Source organism: Agelaius tricolor, unplaced genomic scaffold (genome assembly GCF_023055355.1).
Source record: "Agelaius tricolor isolate 1412-34295 unplaced genomic scaffold, bAgeTri1.0.p SCAF_2, whole genome shotgun sequence".
Classification (NCBI taxonomy): Eukaryota; Metazoa; Chordata; class Aves; order Passeriformes; family Icteridae; genus Agelaius; species Agelaius tricolor.
In genome coordinates, this window is record NW_027269262.1 from 5,084,820 (window position 1) to 5,106,603 (window position 21,784).

The 21,784-nt window shown below is 40.9% G+C and overlaps 2 long non-coding RNA genes across 2 annotated transcripts in view; both read left to right on the forward strand.

Moving 5' to 3' along the window:
* LOC139600479 (uncharacterized) overlaps positions 1–2,701 on the forward strand; it is a 34,378-nt gene extending 31,677 nt beyond the window's left edge. The window contains exons 2-3 of the long non-coding RNA XR_011682562.1: positions 1,923–2,010; positions 2,613–2,701. This is a non-coding gene — a long non-coding RNA (uncharacterized lncRNA). The remainder of the gene's footprint in view (positions 1–1,922; positions 2,011–2,612) is intronic.
* An 8,909-nt stretch (positions 2,702–11,610) lies between these two features.
* LOC139601811 (uncharacterized) overlaps positions 11,611–21,784 on the forward strand; it is a 29,862-nt gene continuing 19,688 nt past the window's right edge. The window contains exon 1 of the long non-coding RNA XR_011683029.1: positions 11,611–12,216. This is a non-coding gene — a long non-coding RNA (uncharacterized lncRNA). The remainder of the gene's footprint in view (positions 12,217–21,784) is intronic.

The following is a 21,784-nucleotide window of genomic DNA, read 5'->3' on the forward strand; positions in this document are numbered from 1 at the left end:
ATCTGTTATTCCCAGTTCCCTTGGCTTCAGACTGAGAGAATAATTCTGAACCATACCTGGGATGGAAGCACCTGGGGCAGAAAGTGACCAGATCCCAAAAGGAGAGCTCCCACTGTGCATTCTTGCTCAACCCTGGGAACTCAGCTGCTGCTGGCTGTCTAACAAGACAGATTCAATAGGACTTTCTCCTCTCTACAGCCATGTGTTGAGTGAATGTCAGCACTAGAGGACCTAGTTCATAAGTCCCAAATGCTTTCTTGGGTAGGATGGCTCCAAGGTGTTTGGCTCAATGTAGCCAAAACATTTCTATTTCTGGACATGCTCAACTGATGAATTAAAGGTGCCTGAGTAACTGTTCTGGAGGAGAACTGAGTGGTTAGAGGAGGGACAGAAGATCGCTTGCTATCAGGCCTGTCCACCTATCCAAGTGGCACTGTGAGCACGTAGCTGCAGGTTTAGATCCAGTCCTTTGTCCTCCATGGACTTCAACAGATAGGTAGATATAACAATTTGTTCTATCCAAAAGTGGGCCTAAAACTTAGGGTCTGATTGCTATAATTAATGAGTGGCCCATGAGAAGCTTTGGATCTTGTGACTGGATTAACCTGTGTCTAAGAAGGTATGAGCTCTATTCCAAGGTTTGCCTGCAGCTGGGAAACTCCTCAAAGTTCTTTTCTCTGGGGGTTCTTTGGTGACTAAAAATACAGTGAAAGAGCTCTTAAAGATCTCTTTTGTTTAACGAACTACAATTATTTTCTCCCTTCTTACTTTCACATGATTTGTGGGATTTCATCTTTTACCTTCTAGTCCTCTAGTGGCTGGCTTGATATGTGCCAACAGGCTCAAAAGGCTGGGGTGGGGGGGAGAAAATAGATAGATAGGTAGATAGATAGATAGATAGATAGATAGATAGATAGATAGATAGATGGATAGATACAGACCAGCACGTAGTGCTTTCCTGAGAAAAGTAAAATTAAAAGGGTGTAGTGTCTGTCCTATGAAAATCCCTATATCCCTAAGGGATGGGCTAAAGACAAGAGAATGTACTGAAGGAGGTATGACATATTAAGGACTCATGTTGGAAAGGGCAGGTAATTCTTTTAGCAACTTGAGGAGCCCTCCAGTTCATTTTGCCACTACCTGCACTGCTGGGGTCTGTTGAGCTTGCACAAAGGTGTGATGCAGGAATTAATGTCCTCATGCTTTATGTTACCCCATTTGCTTGGTTATGTATTATATACTCCATATGAGATCTGTAGGAAAAAGAGAAATAAAGATGAAAAGAGAGGACTGCCATTTTTTTCCAGAAAGAGCAGATTGCAAGACTGTGGCATTTTTCCCACACATCTTGAATAGTTTTGTGCTTCAGCTTTTTGAGGAGTTTTTAATTAATTTATTGTTTAAATAACTGTAATGAGAAGAGCCCCTGCCACACTGATTCTAATGAGGATTGCATTTGCTCTGTATCTTTCTCGTTGTGGACTGTATAATTTAAATATCTTAGCCAACATGTGCTGTGGCAGATTTCACTTATATCTGCTTAAATTAAAGCTTGTCAGTTTAGGAGCTAAGAAGCATGCAAATATTTGAGAGATATTTGACATTCACTGCTGAAATCATTGCACTAAATATCTGGCATCAATGACATTACTTGGGTTAAAAATTCTTTCTGTGTTGTACAGGCTGGACATTCTGGACTTAATGAAGAAAAATGCACTTATCCTTATGTGCTCATAATTAAGGTCTCCACCAAAATTTCAGCTTGTTTTCTTCTATATTTTCTCTGAGCAATATGTGACTATTTGAGTATCTCAAAGTTGCTGCTAGGAGAACAAACAGTACCAATCTCTCAGAAGTAGTTGGAGTAATAGCATGATTTAGTTGTAAAAGGAATGGCATTTCCTTATGTTCTCATCCCCTAGAAATGCAAAGGAAGATGGTGCTAAGCTGGAAGAGTCTGATGGAACCTTGGACATTTGAACAGTTCCAGGAGATGAAGATTAATTTCCTGTGAGTGTGTATTTTTTCCTATTATGGGTCACTATATCAAAATACCATACTATATGTAGTACATACAGCATGCAAATTTTCTGTGCTGAAAAGTACTGGCTTGTTGACACACTGAAGTCAAAACTGGATATTTAAATAGAGGTGTTAGACATCTAGGTGTAATCTCAATTGTAATGTAATTGTACTGGTATTTAATTGGCCATTACAAAAGGCTGAAGAACCCAAATATTTTAACACTGAGTCCTTGCTACCAATTATAGAGCTGCTTTCTTTTCTGATACAGGATCAGTTAATATGCAAACACTATCAGAGAAAGTATCACCACACGATAATTAGGGTGGAAAATATCTCAGGAGGTCTCCAGTCCAACACCGTGCACTAGACAGGATTGCCATGAGACCATGCTGCTCAAAGCTTTATCTAAGTGGGCCTTGAAAACCTCCAAGGAGGCTGCACAATCTCTGGGTAACTCTGGTTGTCCCCAGGGGAAAATAAATATCCTTATAACCAGTCTGAACTGCTTTCCACTTACGCCTTGCCTTCCCACCACACACTGCTATGGAGAGCTTGACTCTTGTCTTTTTGCTGATCTCTTTGCACAGCAACAGGGTGCTCTGCTGACCCCCCACTTTTGCTGACAGAGACACAAAGAGGAAGCCCCAATGTTCTGACATCTTACATGGTATAAAGGCAAGTAATGGCTGTTAAATACAGCATTTTCTCTTCCAAAGTTTGTGTACCGATCTACTCCCTCACTCTAGTTACTCCTTTCATTTTTTTTGTTTAGCTTTATACTGGTAGGTCTCCTACTGTTCAAAGGTTTTGAGAGCTAGGGAGAAGGAACATTTTCTTTGATCTCTGATGATTTATGTTGTTTGCAGTTAGGCACAGGACAAAACACCACTTCCCCCAGAGAATTTTAGCATTCCATTTTCCCCATTTCCTTCAGGATCTGACTTTTAGCCATCATCATCCGTCTTATTCATTGTGAAACTTTGTGTAAGTGGTGGCACAAGCCCTGAGCACATCCTACTCTGCAGTCTCATCAGAGCCAAGGAGAAGAGCCATGAACTGAGCTCTTGGCTCTGCTACCTGTTCATTCTAACATGCGTCAGCTCCAATTACTGTCCCTTACACATGCAGCACACCGCCATGTCCAGGTTACCAGCCTTGAAGGAGCAGCAACCTGCCCCTATACCTACTAAAGTCAACCTAGGTGAAGGTCAGATCTGTCATGATGAACTATTTATAATTTGAGAGACACTGCAAAGAACTTGGTGGGCAGAACACTGGTGGGGAAGATGGAGTTGACAGAACTGAGCCATCTTTTGTAGCACTTGAACTTTATTGTAAGGGAATTTTGTTTTGTGTTTGAATTCAGGGCAGGTCCGAGTGGAGGTGTTACTCAATCCAGCGGAAACCATGTGGAAGAGTGGATTCCTTCACACTGTGCCACTCTGACTACACTTCTTCATGCCATGGACTCACCTCTGTGATCCTCTCTCTTTCCTCCTGCTTGCCCAGTTTCAGCTCTGAACAATTGCTGTTGGCAGCCTCCATTACACCAGAATGCTGAATGTTTCGGGCTAGCTGGTAAATCTTCATTTTTTGGATAAGAAAACTTGTATATAGAAAAATGAAATTTCATGGCACTGACCCATGTGCATTTCAGAAATGCAGTTTACTGTTGCCTGAGCCCCTGTTAGTTGAAAAGCTTAGGAGGGGTTCAGGAACTTCACACACCCAGGGTGCCTCTACACTTTGTTCTCACTGATGGCATTCAATTAATTTGTTTCCACTTACGAATTTGACAGGCTTTGTCCAGATTTGGTGCTGCACATTAATGCTTATGCATAATGTGGCTTAAAGAAAAGATGAATTGGTGAGCAGTCTGGAAACCTGAGGCACATTGCCCTTTTGAGTAATGATTCTGCATATGGAAGGCAGAGGAAAACATTGCCATAGGGCCTCTATGACCTGTTCATGGGTAAATAATTATTTAGAAAACATTGATTTGGAATGAAAAGTCAGCTCAAAGGCCTGATGGTTATACAGCAGTCCACAGGGTTAATCTGGGAAGGTTGTGAAATCAGGCAAAAATCAAATTAATCCCTGAACAAAACTGGCCTGGTGAAGTTTTTATTTTGAAAACTAGAGAGGAAAACAAAGCACTGTTGATTGCTATGGGTGGAGAAAAGCATCCTTCAGGCTTTTGACATTTTTAAGATGCAATGTTGTACATCAGATTAATTAAACCCAATGCTCTAAATATGCACAAGAGCAACATTCTTGTGAGTGGTGAGTGGGTAAGTTCTCTGAGCATTTCCAGGACATGGGAGACTTTAAAATGCACTCATCTAAATTTTTATGGCATGCCATATAAGTCAGCCGAGTTGGAGAATTGGGCAAGGCACCTAGGAAGTCAGTGGCCCCACACTAATCTTTATTATCTTAGATGTTTTCTTTTCCTGGCTCCTGTTTCCCAACTGAAAAATTAGGATAACGTCAAGGTTCAACTGACAGTGTCTGTTTTACTTATCCTCAGTTCAGAGTTTAGATTTTGTAGTAATAAGATACAGTTGACTCAATTGCAGCCCTTGTGAGAGGAAGATGGTTCCTTCTACCCTTTTTTTCCATGAAGTGTCAAGGAAAAGGTGACTTCCTAGAAGAGGAAGGGTACAGCAGACAGGAAGGAGCAACTGCTTACTAAAAGAGGCTTCCAGTGGGCAGGCTGAGACATAATAGTTAAAAGCAAGAAGCAGATTCATAATGAAGTGTCTTTGGATGGGAAGAGGACCAGGGCTGGTTATGCATGGGCTCTGGTCCAAAGATTGACTGAGTTGAATGAAACCAGGATAGCAGGCATCCCTTCAAGGATGCAGTGGGCAGGGGAAAATGGATTTATGTCATCCATTTTATGCTGGTTATGTTTGACCTAGTCAGTCCAATTTGTGGGAAAACTGGCTGGCTGGTCTCTGGCCCTGAGAGTGAAACTAAATCCATTTGGCAGCAGGTCACCAGTAGTGTTCCACAGGGCTCATCTTCTGGTCCTGTTTAACATATTTATTGATGATTTGGACAAGGGGGCTGACTACATCCCTGGTTCATTCGCAGACACAATCAGGTTAGGTGGGACTGTTGGTTTGCTGGAGGGCAGGAAGGCTGTACAGAGAGGTCTCCATGGACTGGATCAATGGGCTGGGGCCACCTGGATCAATAAGGCAAAGTGCCGGGTCCTGCACCTGACTCACAAGAACCCAAGTCAGGCTTTGGGCAGAGTGGCTTGAGAGCTGTCACTCTGAGAGAGCAGGCTGACAGCCACTTAAAATGAACCAGGGTGTGCCTGGGTGGCCAAGAAGGCAAATGGCATCCTGGCCTGTAGCAGCAATAGTGTGGCCAGCAGGACCTGGGCAGGGATTGTCCCCCTGTACTCATCACTGGTGATGTCTCAAAATCTGTGTTCAGTTCTGGGCACCTCACTTCAAAAAGGTCATTGTGGGTCTGGAGCATATACGAAGCAGGGCAATGAAGCTGGTGAAGGGTCTAGAAAACCTGTTTTTTGAGGACTGGGTGAGGGAGCCTGGAGAAAAGGAGGCTCAGGGATCTCATTGCTCTCTACCACTGCCTAGAAGGTGGTTGTAGTGAGGTGGGGATCATCTCTTCTGCTGTGTATCAAGTGAAAGGACAAGAGGAGACAGCCTTAAGTCGCACCAGGGAAGGTTCCAGCTAGATATTAGAAATAAAAAAATCATTGAAAGAGTGATTAAGCCTTGAATAAAGCTGCCCAGGTACATGGTGGAGTCACATCTTTGGAAGTGTTGGAGAGACTTGTGGCAGGTGGGGATCTGGTTTAGGGGTAACTGTGTCAGTGCTGGGTTGACAGTTGGACTAAATGACATTCAAAGTGTCTTCCACCCCTGATAATTCTGGGAGAAATTAAGACTTCTCATTTATATTCTTTTAAAATCCAGTTGTTTTTTATTCAAAAGCCTTTCTTTTGAGGGGCTTTAAATAAGGGAGGTTTACCTGCTGGATTGGGATCTCATAACACAAGAAAGCTCTTCATTGCAAGATGATTTGAGGTTATTGGAATGAAAACTACCACAGAAGTCTGACATAGTAGTTATTGAACTGCTGAATACTCCCTCAGGTCTAGAAGCCCATTTCCTGTGCTCATATGCTGCTCCTCCCAGCTGATGAGAGCCTTGCTGAATTTTGCAGAGATTATAGGAAGTTAATCCTTGAAGGTATTCTCTTCTCCTCCATTTAAGCCAAGTACAAGCAAAAGAATCTGCACAACTGCATTGTGAAGATTCTGCTTATCTTGACTGCAATGGAAACATCCTCACTTATTTAAACCATTAAAATTTTCTTCTATCCTTTGATCCCTATTTGTACCCACCTGTCCCTTTATTATATCTTTTGTAGTGCTGAAGAGAAGGCTCATTTGCTGCTCCTGATTGTCTGGAGGTGGGTAGCTCACTGCATGGTGCTGCTATGGAATGGTTTCCATCAACTCCAGGTCCCAGTGGGGTGCATAATTCTTCATAAATGGAAAGGCAACCTTCCAGGCTTTGCCCCAAAGAAAGACACAAAGGAAAATGTGCAATATACAGTTCTCTTTCTTTTGATCCCTTTTTCTTTAGATAATGTACATCAAATTTAAGTCGAGTAGTCCCAGTGAGATCCACTTTATTAGCACTAATAATTTATATGTTTTACAGACATAAACTTCTCTTCCTGCTCATTTCTGAAGAAGTCAGTACACTAAATTCCCAAAATATAGTCTGAGCCTACACAGACATCAAGATCCTAGTAACTGGAACATATTGTTTAAGTCAGTGGGAATTCTGGAAGTCTTTTCACACCCAAAATCACTCATTGATCATAAGTAATAATATTCATTATTATTAATTATGGCTATAGAATTATATTGGACCGTTTCCATTTTTTAATGCTTTAGCCAGTGCTCCATGACACTTTGACCAACATTTAGAAAAAGAAAGGCCCGTATATCTTTTTCTCAGAGCAAATAAATTAATTTTTATGGAATAGTAAGTGGAGGGTAGAACTGAATAAGCTAGTTGCAATGGAAATAATCTTTCAAAACATTGGAAAAGTTAGACACTTGCAATAGCATGTGGTCTAATTTCCTGAACCTGTGAGAAAGGACATGAATTATTATATAGCTTACTGCTGAACATATGCCTGATTCCTTATGTATGTAGAAAGCAAGGGTGGAATATGTGCGTGAGTCAGGTCCAGCCTTTCTCATTCTGTCATTACAAGTTTAAAACCAAAGCAGACCATGTGATTGACAGAAAGGCATGCCAAGAAGTGAGCCAGAGCAACTTAGAGTAATCTAAATGCTTCTAGACTGGACTAGACAGGAAGAAAAATAACTTTTGCTAAACTGTCTAATCTGTAAATAGTTTACATTGTATTTTGTTTAAAAAAACTTGTCAAAAGTTTTGGAATGATATTTTTTCAGTGTGTATCAAAATGGCCAGTGTGGTAATTTTGCATATGAACCATACTCATCCTCTGTTCCTCTGGCATGGCAGTCTTTCTCTAGTATTCCTGCACTGTTTTCACAGCATTTACACAGATAAGTTTACTGAACCTTGTCATAGGGGTGGGGTCAAAAAAGATGCAATGAGGTTTTTTTAGAGGATTTTTTTTCTGGTTGGTTGGTTTTCATTTAGTTGGGGGTTTGTTTGTTTGGAGTATTTTTTAGAAAGAAACATATACCTGAGTTTAAAATTCAGGTAAAATCTTGGCTCCTTTAAGGTCACATCAAGGTGGGATCCTACAAACAGAGGTTCAGTTGCCACCTAGGGAATGTAGGATGTTCACAATTCACATTCAATTTACTGCTTTTACGTGAAAGGTTTCTGGATTTCAGAGCTGGATGGTGGGGTGACATTGAATACAAGATTGTGTAGCATTTTATAGAACTTTTCTTTTATTACCAGCTCGATAATCACATTAAGTTAGACTGAAAATTTGAACTAATTCTTTCCCTTGAGGCCTGGGCTCTAATAATGGTAAAAATCTGTGAAATAAGATGAATACAATTCAATAATTATATTGATAAATAAAATGAAAATCAACTAATTGTGTCATTCAGTCAGTTGCCTGCCTCCGTTGTTGCTGCCTTTCTGCATCAGCGACTGCTAAACTTTTTCTGTCACACTTCAATAAATTTAATTGTGCAGAATAAATGAGCTAATTTTTGAAGTCACAGGCACTGTTTGCAAGATAAGGATGATGATTTATTGACCTCCTTCTAACTCTGCAAGAATGTCACCCTCCTTTTTCCTGACAACCATAAAAAGGGGTTTTGTCCCTCTTCACCCAGCATCTTACTAAATCCTACTTTGTATATTTACCTTCCCATCTCATTTTCTTGAAGTTACATAATGCAGCACAATAGATCAAAGATCCTTGCTTGAGTTTAGTGGCCATATAGAATATTCCAAATTATTATCAGAACCATGGGGATTTTTTCTTTCATTTTATGATACTTCTGATGATCTTTTCATTTTCTGTATTTTGGAAGGGTGTGGGCTAACAGGAAGTACAAGAAAAAAGGCACAGATCAATGCCTGGGTTTTTTTTCTGGAAGCTATGTTCTAATCTGAGTTATGATTCTGTGAGCTCATATACCCTGCCAGGATGGACACACACTCCAGTGCTCATTCACATTGATAGTTTGACCAGGAAAATGGGTAAAAAGGCTGATATTAGGCATTAGAAGTGCTTCAGGGAAAAAAAAAAAAAAGAAAAAAAAAAAGAGCTTTTAAAACTTTTGTTTCTGTTTCTTGGGCTTAGATGATGAGAAGATGAGAAGATGACACTGACCATCTTGTCTTTTGATACTCCTGCAATTTGACAGCAATGGGTTTGTTAAACTCCCAAGAAATGGTAGGAGTGAATAGGCTGCACCCATTCTTTCCCACCTCTCTGATTTTCTTTGTGAGTTAGGGCTTTTTTCAGCAAAACATCTGTATGACAGCCACAGCTACCCTTTTTCATAAGGCTGGGTACTTTGTTCTGTTCTTTAAATTAAAGCCTCCAGGTAACCTATATGTGTATGAAAAAGGTTGATTAGATACTGTGGAATAGTTGTGGTACAACTGTGTCTCTGTTACAGCAGACAAATCGGTTGTCATTGCTGCAGCAATGTGATCCCTGAATCTAAAATCTTGGTAATCTATTGAGTCAATAAAACTCTTTAGAGAAAAAATAAGATCAGCATCAACACATCAGCTGTGTCAAAAAATGCTCTCAAAGTTCTCCCTCCCTGCCTCTGTCAAATAAATCCAATAAATGACAAGGATGGGGACACCTTCTTTGTGTATGAAATGGCTGCCTCCTGAGGTAGGACTGTGCAAACCATCTCACTGTGTGCTGTGTTTCTTCTTCACACTGAGACTGAATCTGCTATTCTTTGACCATGGTGCCAGGCAACACAATAGGTCAAATATATATGAAAGCTAGCTAGATGTTGACAAACCTGGCATCCTGGAAGTGCACAGTAAAAGACTTTTTATGGAGCCAGGATTTCAGCCAGCACCTAGAACACAAACTGTGAGAAAGCTTTTTTTCATGTTTTAGTTGTTATATTGGACCCCTTCCTGCTGTAACTTTCTTCTAAAGAAGACTTATAACCTCCTAAATATTTCCTGTCAGGTGTTGGCTAGGTGAAATGCATCCTAGGGAATTGCAGCTGGAGGAATCACAACATCCCACATACAGAGCAGTCCAAATTTCTGCCAAACTCTTCACTGTGTTTTAAACCACTTGCACTCTTGGTGACTGATGCTTGTAGCAAAAAGGCAGACCTAACCCAGAAAAGTCTTCTGAATCTTAGCTCTGCCTTCCTTCAAACAAAAACTTATGTTTTAGCAGCCTGCCTGGGAGCTCCACACAAACCTAATACAGACAGCCTTTGCCAGATTTTGCCTTTTTAATGGTAATTGCTGTCCCTCCATGTTTTCACTGTGTAGTTGGTATTTGTGCCTTGGTTGCTGTGGGTCACTTAATTTACACTATCTCAGGAACCTGTCAACTGCACTGCAGTGATTATATTGATTTTGGGAGGAGCACTAAAAGCAAATTAACCCTGAACAAAACTTACTCTTTGTCAAAGAAAGCACTGCCAACTTTAAAAGGACAAAATTCCACCAGCATGTAATGTTTTATTGGGCTGTAGTGAAATACTTTGGAGAAAGATTTCCAGTTCATAAAGCACTTCCAAAATGTTGATTGACCTTCTGTTTTGTGGCGCACTATAATTTTTCTTTTTGCAAACCAAGTTCCAACTGTCCCGCAGATTTCTTGCACCAAGAACAAGAAAATAAAGTGTGTAATAAACCTTGGACATTGTGGGAGGTACAGGAGATTTCTGAAAATGCTAAGTCTGATTCAGATAGCATTTCTAAAGCCATGGCATCCACTGAAGAAGTTCTGTGTGCTTCCTTTGAAAGAAAGAGGAAAGTCCGTAGTCTTGCAATTAAAGTGGTCCTAATTTTCCAGTTCAGATTTTTTTTCTGCTGTGCCATTAGCCAGATCTTAAATTGCAAGTAGATGAATAGAACATATTTTACAATTAGTCCAAATTGAACATATTCATCATGCTCTGTAAATTGTAACACAGTTCTGCCCTTCTTTATCATTTTTTGTTTGTTTTCTGATTATGTGGGTATGACTGAGCATTGCTGGTCTGTTCTGGAAGTGACTTGGCAAAATGCCACTCACTTGTCACTCCAGGTCTGATTTACAGACTAGCTGAAGGGTACAAGTTTTGGTGAAGTAATTCGTCCACAGATGAAACCAAAGTTAGGCAAATAAGGGCTTCTCATGAAAGAAAACCTATCTTCCTTGTTGCTGAATGTAGAAGCTGAACTTTTCAGGTGTGAGGATAAATGAGAGCCAAGTACAGAGATATGATCCTGGTGAAATTTTGTTGTCTTTCTAACATACTAGGCTTTTGTTTCATTCTGATGAAGATGTGGAAGCCAGCTCCATTACCAAGGCAATGCATGGACAAGATCGCGGTTTAGGTTTGGCATTTTCCTAAAAATAGAGGGCTTTTTGTTCATTCTGCTGAATAAATGGAACATAGGAAGCCAGGCCCGTTATTCAGGCAATGCATGGATTTGAGATGATTCTGTGTTCTTTGATGTTTGAAAACTAAGTTGGCAATAACAGAACCATCCAATTATGTAAAAATCAGGAGCTTGAGGCTGTATTGAAGCCCAAGTGAAACAAATAGAAAAGAATGTCTAGAGATATTCAGTGTCCATGACTGGCTTGGGTTCCTCCATTGCCAGACCATTTCCAGTCCTCAGGACAGACCTAGTATGATTAGATCACAGCATCCCCTATTTGACAACATATACTTACTGAAAGACACTTGTTTCCAGTAGAGATTTTTTTCTAATACATTGTGGTTTTGAGACTGCCTTGGAATATTTTATATAACATCAGCCACTATGCAGATTTGTCTATTGTACAGTAATTACTTAAAAAGGGGATTTTGTATGCTACAGCCAGTGATTCATGAACTGCAGGGTATCTGAAAAAGCAGGCTTTCATTGGGATTATGGGATGTAAAAAGCCTGAAGGTTTTTGCCTTTGATAGCAGACCTGCCATGGCATCCACATAGGGTTTGTCTAATAAATTGTATTAGTGCTGATAACTTCCCTCCCCCAACTCCTTACTATTCTGAAGTGTTTGAAAGAAAACTGTTTCTGAGTGAATTACTACTGTGGCTATCATTAAAGAATGTGTTCAGCATGCGTGCTGTTGACCATGAAGTATAGCAGAGAAGTTGAAAAAGTCCTTCAGAAATTACTTAACAATGTGAAATTTGCAATTATGTGATTTCTAACTAGAAATAAGGGAGCTGTGAGAAGTGTGGGGAAAAAAGCACAGTTCAATGTTCTCAATGTCTTCAAGGGGATGTGGTCTCTTATTGTCCATCAGGTTAGGGTTAGGTAGCTAAATCACCCACCTGCTTATGGAAATACTCTGAGCTACTGACGAAAATGGAGCTACTGATTGATTTAGGGCATTGTCTAATTTAGCATATTGAATTATTTCAGGCTCACAAGAAGAAGGAGGATATGCTGATGACAGCATGTTCAGGCCTGTGTATTCAACCAATGTGTTAGACTAGGGATCCGTGCCAGACACAGGTAAGCCTAAAGCTTTTTCCTTCTGTGAGATCCAGCAGGAACTGGGCAAGGGAAATCATAAATATTATGATAATGGCTTGCTGCCTGATAAAAATACCTAATTTTTTCAGGAGATAGAAGTTTTCTGGTGAAATTTCCTTGCTGAATTTTCTGTCAGTCCATTTCTAAATCTCTGCATGTTTCATGTCATAAAGACAGAAACAGTTGTGTCGTAGTCACTCGTGAGTTTTAATTATAGCCGGCAGAGAATTTCAGACATGCTGATGCTTGTTTTTATGTTGGGATCCAAATGGCTGCATTTTGTTTCCAGGGGTTGGGAAAGATCATTTTCTTAGTCATATTTCTCTGAGATTTAGAGCTGTGCAAATAAAAACAAAACCAAAAAAGAACTCTTAATGCTATTAACTCTCTTCCTTCTGAAGTCATCACAGTTCAGGTAAAGTAGTTCAGCAGAACGTAAATGCAAGTTATGATATGTAAAAGCAGAGCGCGTGTTTGGTACCTGAGATTGTTCACTGACTTTTATTGCTGTTCCAAAGGGTCCCATCAAACATTAGCAGCAAGAAAATTCTAGATGTCCCAATATCTATCCACCCTTGCTCATTTTTGGCTGTGCCCGTTTCAGGCTGCCTAGTGTAGCAGGCTGCTTGCCATTTAAAAAACTCAATAAAAATAAGAGGACAGCAAGCAGTGAGTCTATAGTTACGTTTGTATTTTGTATGTACAGACAGAGCTGTATATCCTGAACTGAAATCCTCTGTTAAGCAGAGATTCCCTGGGTTAGGTGCTTTGTAAAGGTTTGGTTTAAAAGTCCTGTCTGATGCTATTCTCACTATTCTCAGCTCTATTTTGCAGCACTTGGCCATGCAAAGTGATGCTCCCAAACAGGGCATTGGAGGAGACTCAGCTCAGCAAAGCTGCAGGTAGAGCAGAGCTCGTTACCACTGTTTTCCATATGTTCCTCTCTATGGGGGCCTGACTGGACCTCAACCTGAGGAAGATGCAGAATGGAAACTTAATGGAGAAGCAAGTCCCACCCCCAGGAATATGAGGCAGCCAAACTCTTTAGTTCTCATTCTCTTTGGTTTAGGATGTTTCTGTCCTGGGGGGAGGAGCCTCTGTGTGTGTGTATTACAGGAAGCACATTCATCCCTTGCTCTGCTAATTCCATGAATACATTTAATGCTCAGCCTTAATCTGCAGCCCTCAAAAAACCACCTTCCACTATTTCCTTTTTTTTCCCTTTAAATTTTTTTTTTCATTTTTTCTGTTTTGTTTTAAGTTAGTTCATATTGGTAAATCATTTTAGAAATGTTTAGGGCTGGGATTGTGAAACCTTTGCTGGCAAGAGTTTTTCCCCTGGAGTCAAGGAGACTACTCATTAGCATGACTACTTGCCAGCATGAAGGAGGGATTCACAATCTGGACGTTTGTAGTTTTAAAAATATGTCTCTATTTAGCTGATTTGAGCAGCTGAACAGGGCTAGTTATGGAAATCAGGCTGTCACACTCTGGTGTTTTACTTCAGAATGCATCTTTGGTGAAGAAATGCATTTTTGCATAATACATGCACACACGTTTAAATAGTATTTTAGTTATCTGATTGGCGCCTTCACTTTCACGTACAAGCATTGTGTGATGCCCAGCAAAATCCAAGTCATTTGCTGATAAATCCCTGCTCTATACCCCTCTTAGCTTACGCACAATGCAAAAATGTATGTGGGTCAGCACTGACAGAAAAGTGATTATGGGCAAACTATGCCAACCTCTTGGCTGTGGGTAGTGCTTGCAGGACATCTGTTTTTGAGCCCAGTGGGTGGAGGGGGGGGTAGAAGGTGAGGAGTTGAGTATGGTTGAATCTGCAGGACACGAAGGTGGCATGGCTGTACCTCTTGTTCCTGCTTGCAAGAAGCAGAGCTCAGAGGAAGGAAGTCTGGCTCTGTGACAGAAAACCCTGTGCTTTATATTGCACTGGTTCCCTACTGTGAGTCAGTCATTCCCCCTTTTTTTTCTGAGGACAAGTGAAACAATTCTGCTTCTGCTGTGCATGGCTAACAGCAGCAGTGACCTTCAGGCTTGCCACTTAAAGCTGGTGTGGGATCATCCCAGGGAAATTTCAAAACAACAATATTTTTCCTTTTCCCTGCTTCTCCTCCACTCCACTCTGCTCCATGCCTCCTCTGCAGCCACCGAGTCTGAGTACTGGGCTACTGGAGCACCCGAGTTTCCTCTTCTGTCTGCCTCTCCCTCCACCTTCCACAAAGCTGACAGGGGGATTTTTCACCTCCTCACTTTCCTTTTTCCTCTTTGATTAACTTTGGACCAGATGGCCAGTCCCCAATCTCTCAGCATGCATTTGACTGACAGGAGCCTTTGATAAACCTCATAAGAATGAAGTCATCTTCAGGTCACCTCCTCTGCCTGGCCTTTAGCATCCCACACATACCACCATTATCTGCTGAATAGGAGACAAAGGAAATTAGCTCCAATTCCCTATCATCCCCATTATTTTCACACTGATTTAAACAATGAGGCAATGAGATGCCCTTCACTTTCCTTAGAAAGGTACAAATGTCAGCTGTTAAGAAATGCAAACAAGAGGGTTCCCATGTTAATGGAGGGGCTTCTTTGTAAAGCCATGAAGTGGTAAAGTGGATTTATTCACCACCTGCCTGGAAAATGCTTAACACACTTCAAAACAAATTCTTTAATGACTTTTATTTTATACACAGTGTGGAGTGCTTGAGAGGTCTCATTGTTTTGGTCTGGATATATACAATGAGGTGATATACTGTTCTGCTGTTTTTCCATAAGCAGTTATCAACAGAGATCTTGGAATCTGAATTCCCTGATTGCAGCTGAATTCCCAATTTAGCTGTGTATGAATCCGAGTACTGCGATGTAGGAAACTACCTACTTCCAAGTGAGGAAAAAAATTCGTATACTCTGGACAGAGGACCAAAGTGCATGAATCAAAACATCAATTCTACAGAGATTTGTAAATAGCAACCTCATATTCACTTGGCTATTAACATTTTATCTGAGAAGAAAAATAACAGTACACCTTAGGAATTATTGCCTATAGGGCATTTTAGGGCAGGCATGCTAGAAAATATCTGCGAAAATATTTATTTTGATGTAAGTTCTTTCCCAAGATTGTAGTCTTCCACTTGAATTGCTTTGACTGTCAGTTAATTCTGGCATTTTTTTAGCAACTGGAAGTGTCTGGATGATTGGGCACTTGCATGAAAACATTCTCCAGATCACTAGCACACCCAAATACATGGCAAGAGATTAAATCATCTGTAGTCTTCAAATTAACACTTGGGAAAACTGGTCCATAACTTGGACAACATTAAGTGGTCCCACATTAAAATATAACTTGTTTTTTCTTCTTTGCTTACTCTCTCTAGTAAAGCAGTCAGCATCTTGCCTCCAAAATGGGAGTTCCTACAAAGGCATCTCCTGATGTACAGTTGAAAAGTCCCACACAAGACTGTATTAATATATTCCACACAGAGCAGCAATGACACTGGGTGCTAGAAACTGGAGCTGTATTCCTGTTGCCCAGTATGAAACAGGAGCAAGGACAGTGTGTCAGGTCAAGAGACTGGTGAGCAATTCTGCACACTTTGCCAAGTTGCTAGACCTTGGCTTCCTGTGCAGTCAGCAGAAACAAAAGTCATCTTGGTACCCCAGTCAGGCATGTAGACAAGTCAGTCCTGCCTGCTTGATGCATCTAGTGGCCCCTGCTCACTAGAAGTCTGAATCATTCTTTGCTTATTGACCTTAGATGCCACTGTAGTGGGGGTTTCTACATCAGACTCTTACACTGAGCAGCCTGAATGTGGTGGCTCTGAAAGTGATGGTCTGTGAAGGCCTTTCTGTTGTTTTAAAGTCCTAGATGGTGTTTGCCACATCCCTTTGGCCACTGGTGAAGCCTGGTCTTTTTCTTTACAGTGTTATTGCAAGTACCTCACTTCACAAGTGGCGGAGAGAATTCAGATGATTAATTGTCTAGGCTCATTTATGCTTCTGGGCACCCCTGGCTACCCTTCACCATGAACTCTGTGTCTAGAGAACTGTTCTAAATGATCAAATCTGTAGCCAAATTTATAACAATTTAACAGAGATTTATTAGATCGAATAACAAAAAATAGAGAATTTCGGAATCCCACCACAGCCAAGACAGCGTCAGCCCCGGGTGCAGCCGCTGGGTGCCCTTGGGTTCCTGCTGACAGAGTGACAGTGTTCCCCCTAAGGTTCACCCCGAGTGTTTCCAGTGACCAGCTTATATACAGTTTATTCTGCCTGGGGCAGGGATGACCACATATTTCTTTATGTTCCTTCTCATGTGTAGTTGAATCCATACAGATGTAGAAACCGACAAAGGCGTGCTCAGAGATGCAGATGAATGTCTGAGTGTCCAGGCAGAAGATCCATTCACATGTACTAGTTTCTGAGTACCGCCATGAAGTAATGTCCAGGTATATGTCTTGTGAGCTCCTTGAGACATTCCATTCCAGGAAAGTCCAGATGCTATCTCCCCCAAATGTCGAGAATGTCGAGAATGTCGAATGTCGAATGTAGGAGCGAGAGGAAATCCCCCATAACAGCCAGGGACCATTCCATTCATACGGTAACAGACCTGATATTATCCTACTGCTGTCCGGGAACTGGTTAAATAAGAATAGAACTCTTTTCCCAGCCAGAGTGATCAGAAACGTAACTTTGGATCTTTTCAATATTTTATACACAGATATATATCTACTTCTATAGCATTAATTATCTCTATCTAACAGAACTATTGCAGAATTGGAGCATAACAGGACCTCTAGCTTTTAAATAAAGACCTTCTCCATGTGAATTCAAATAAACTCTTGCTGCTGAAGGAGGATGTTAATATGGAAGTCAGGCAGAACCTCTATTGTTTTGCTTTGTGAGAGTGTTTTTTCTATGACTTCTGTTACTGGTGGAAGAAGATCCATTCTGTGGTACTGCAGTAAATGATTCCCATTCAAAGCTGAGCATATGAACCCAACAGAACTCACTAGTTGAGAGAAGTCTTCAGAAAAGTGAATTAAGCCTAATTAAAGTATTAATTCTTCAATCATTCCTGAAAAAAATCAAAAGAAATGTTTGCTTCTTTTTTCCTTCCAGATAAAAAGCTTCCAGTGTGGCCTGTACCATCAAAGTATTTCAACTGCTTAGAAATTATGCCTTGTTCCTCTTTTGTCTATATTCCATCTTATGGGGTGTACCTTAAATCACCACAATTTTATAAATGCTGACAATAAAAGGATAGTCTCTCAAGAACCTGTAATTCATGTTACTTTTTGAAGCATTTGAATAGCTAACACAGAAAGCCAGATGCTTGCCTCCAGTTATCAAGTCTCACCTACTTCATGTTGTGGCGTTTCTATCTTGATATCTATCTATCTATCTATCTGACTTTCCACCAAGTTGTCTTTTTTTCTGACCCCTTGACAGTCAATCCCCAGCCAGTCAAGTGGCTGAAGATGGGCACTAGGCTTAGCTAGCTAGAACACGGCACAGGAACAGATGGCTTCCGCCCCAGCAGCCTCAGTAGTATTTTAACACTTCTGAAGGCACCTTTGCACTGGTAAGGGTGGGAAGCTTAACACATTTCCATGCATCCTGCTGCACGCTTTCTGATCAGAATCTGGAGGAGGAATTGAACTTCAGGAAGGAGTTATGAACTTGGCAGCCAGTCAGTTTAAGGGCCCTGCTGTGTCAGGGTGCAGATCAAGGTGCAAAACCAATCCTCTGAAAAGCTTATTTTCCTAAGATAGGGAAGAATGAATTGCATGCAGCTAACCTGTGGCAAGGGATTGAAAACTGTCTGCAGTACTAAATAAGTTTTTTTCTCTCCCCCAATTTGTTTTTCTCATGCAGCCTGTCACTACTTGGTGCATTTGTCTGTCCATCTCTGCACAGGAATGGACACACCAAGAAGATGGAATGATGTACTGGCACCAACAGAGTGTGACTTAGGTTGCATTACAATAGAAACTCAAACCAGTCTGAAGAAGCAAGGACACGGCAAAGCTTCTAATCTCACGGTTTTGACTTTTGGGGATTTTTAAGCAGAAGTATTAGCAATCTGCAATTCAAAGTGAGGGGTTGAGGGTGGGGGGCTTATGCTTCCCATTTTGTTTTTAAGAAGGTCACAGTGAAAGCTTGTGATTGAATATTTTGCATGGAACTGCCTATGACAAAGAGAAAGACGAGGGGTTTGTCAGAGTACTGTGAAAAGAGAGAAAGATCTGTGTTAGATTTTTAAGGTATATTTGAAAGAATGAAATAAAAAAAAAATGCTTTCAAATCCTCAGGGACTTTGCAATTTATCAAGAAAGACACATTCTTCCTAATGAAAGGTTACTGACCTTCATGAATGTGACAGTTCAATTACAGCCCATTCATATGCAGAGCAGTCGTTGATAAAGGATTTAGGAAATGTGACTAGCATAGCAAAAAAAAAAAGGGGGGGGGGAATGTCTAGAAAATTATTTTTTATTGTGGAGCAAGAAATATAAATAAGATTCAGTCAGGTAGTAGAACCTTTTCTTCTCTGGCCCAGCAACCCATTAGATTTGCTTCAGTGAATACATTGACTTTTTCCTCTTCTTTTTCTACTAATATTTCTGTCTTTTTAATCCTCTGAACTACTAAACCTAACAAATCATAAAGCCCTCGGGGTGCTGAGATGCAGGGTTTCAAACATTTTTTCCCTCTGACTGGCAGAGAAAGCTGGAATGTGTCCTAATGTTTTTTTAAGTGCTTGAGTAGTATTTAAACTCTTAAATGGATGGAAAGTTAAAGCAGCAGCAAATGCACATGCACATACATGTTACCCCCCCTTCCTTTTCCTTCCACCTTTTCCTCCCCCTGCTTCCCCACACACACTGAGCTTGGCCTTTCCAAGGCTGTTAATAGCCAAAGCAGATATTGGCTAGACTCTCTGGAGCCAGCCTTCAGCCAATGGAGTGTGACACCTGTGAGCTGATGTTTGTTGAACTCCTCCAGGTGTAGGAAAGATGCTTAAATTGACATAAAGCAGGAGCAGTGAAAACAGGCAAGTGTGTCACTCATATATACACACAGCTCCCTGGAAGATCCCAAGGCCAAGTTGTTGCAAAATGGCTAGAAAGAAAGAAAGACAAAAAAAAAGAGAAATGTTTCCCTTGCTTTGAAACAGTTCCAGATTATCTGTTTATCTATCTGCATGTGCACACACTCATGGATCTGGGCCAATGCCCACATGAAGGGTGCACAGAAATAACTTGAGGTACACACGTACAAACCCATCCTGTGTCTTAAGGTGAAAGCCGGCTGAGCACTTGTGGAGTTAGATGTGGACAATCCTTTGAGTAAACCCTCTTCATAGGTGGTCCTGGATGGAGAGGCTGTGGTGCAGGTTGAGCTCTCAGAACCTTACATCTACATTGGGTCAGGGTTATATGGAAGGCATTGTCTTCCAGAGAGCAACAAACAGATTCCCTACTTTAGCCAAGGGCTTGAATTCAAGAGCAGTTATGTGGTTGTGAAGAAGTGCCAAACCTGCTTTTGGAAGTAAGAGCCAAAAGGTATATCCTTGACCCTCTATTCAGTATCTGTGAAATGGCACTACACAGGCTCAAGGCTGAGATTTTTCTGCACTGCCCAGGCAGGGAAGAGCTGCAGGGATGGACACTGTGAGATCTCTGTTGCTCTCAGAGGAGCAGCTGCGGGAGCAGAACTTAATGCACAATACCTTCTACAGCTGCTATGGCCGATGATATTTTTTGGGAAACTAAAACCACTCTGAGTCCTTCACATTGCTGCACAGTGTGTCTCTCCTGCCTAGTTACCTCTTCTGGGTAAATTTCAAGCTCTATTCCTAGTGGATATTTTGAGCACTTTGCTGACTGGGTGCTGAAATTTGTCTATGTTCTCAATAAAGTTCCAAAGGGCCTGTTTGGAGGTCCTGTGGTTTTCCATGAGCAAACACTCATTGGTACTGACTGCTTTATGGTCTCTCAGCCTCTCTTGGCTCATTTGGGTTTAGGTGATCATTGTAGAGGAAAGAACACTTCCTTGTCCTTATTCTAATTTTAGATCAAGGGCTGGCATAGAACTGACTTTGGCAGCATCGAATGATAATGTCTCATAGCAATGTATACAAATAAAGTAATCAATCTGTCTTTATTGGTACTTTCAGATGACTTTGAAATGCATAATTGTAAGGTATTGAATTATGGAAATCATGGAAGAAATTACAAGCATCCCCTTGGAATGGTCATATTCTTACTTCTCTTTTAAGCTGAAGTGCATCTGATCTTTTTTGAAGGGCTTTTTGAAGCAAAATTCTTTGTTCTCCCTTCTGTTTGGCACCTACCTGAGACCTTCATGGTGTTAGGAGGCCCCAAGAGAAATGAATCCAATATATTCCCACAAGAAATCCATTGATGCAGTGCAGCAGGCAACCAAGCATCTGTCTGGGACATTCTGAAATTTTTTATGACCACCTTGCTTTTCCTGGTGCCCAGACTGCACTAGAAGCTCTGGGCCAGCTCTGACAGTCAGATGGCCATCTCCCCTGCCATAGCTTTTAGCTGTCTCATAGGGTAGCAAGATTACAATCAAGATCCTTCAAGCACTGAAGTTTTCTAGTTGTATGTACATCACTTGCTTCTAATGTTGAAAAAAAAAAAAAGATAAAGGGACTGAAAATGTTGTAATTTTTAAGACAAGACCTCTTTGAAGACTGTCTGTGCTGTTAGATTCATTGCAGGCAGGGTCACAATCCAGTAGAACAATTAAACACTGAAACTGCAACATTATTGTATTTGAACTGAAGACTGAAACAATTATATTTAAATAGAGAAAGTACAAGAACTAATCCAAGTATATTCTATTAAATTCTGCATGTCATTCCTCAAATATGTTTTCTGCAACCTGCTGTAATCTACTTGGACTATGAAATGATATAAAGGGTTTACTGGAATTCATCTGGCCTAACCTTTCTGCAATGTTTTGTCTTTGCCTATTGTAGATAATGCATGCCATCTAAGTTTTGGGTTTTTTTCCTGTAAGGTCCCCAGAACAAGACTGTAAAACATTTGTCACAGAAGGGCTCACTTTTCACCAGTAGTAAAATGTATTTAGTCTATTTACCAATGACAATCTGATCAACTCTCATTTTTAATACGTTCATTTTCATGACAGAATTTAATATTCAAATTGAGTTAACAGCCATCGTTACTGAATGCAAAATAATAATTATCAGTAGCAGCAGCATGAGAACATTTCTGACCACATTAGCTTTGCTGAAAAATGAAGACTTTGTTTTCTGCTTACATTTAATTGGCAGGGTTCCTTCAAAGTTTACTCTTGGCCCTGAGACTTGAGAGTGCAGTGAGGCATGTGGCTGAGAGCAGTCCTAATAGGCAAGGCTGCATAACCTCACCAGCTAAAGCTCAGGGGCTGAGAGGGGGTTGCTCACCAGGGGAAAAACACAGTGTGCTGCCGCTCAAGCTAGCATGAACTTTACATACTGCATGCCTTG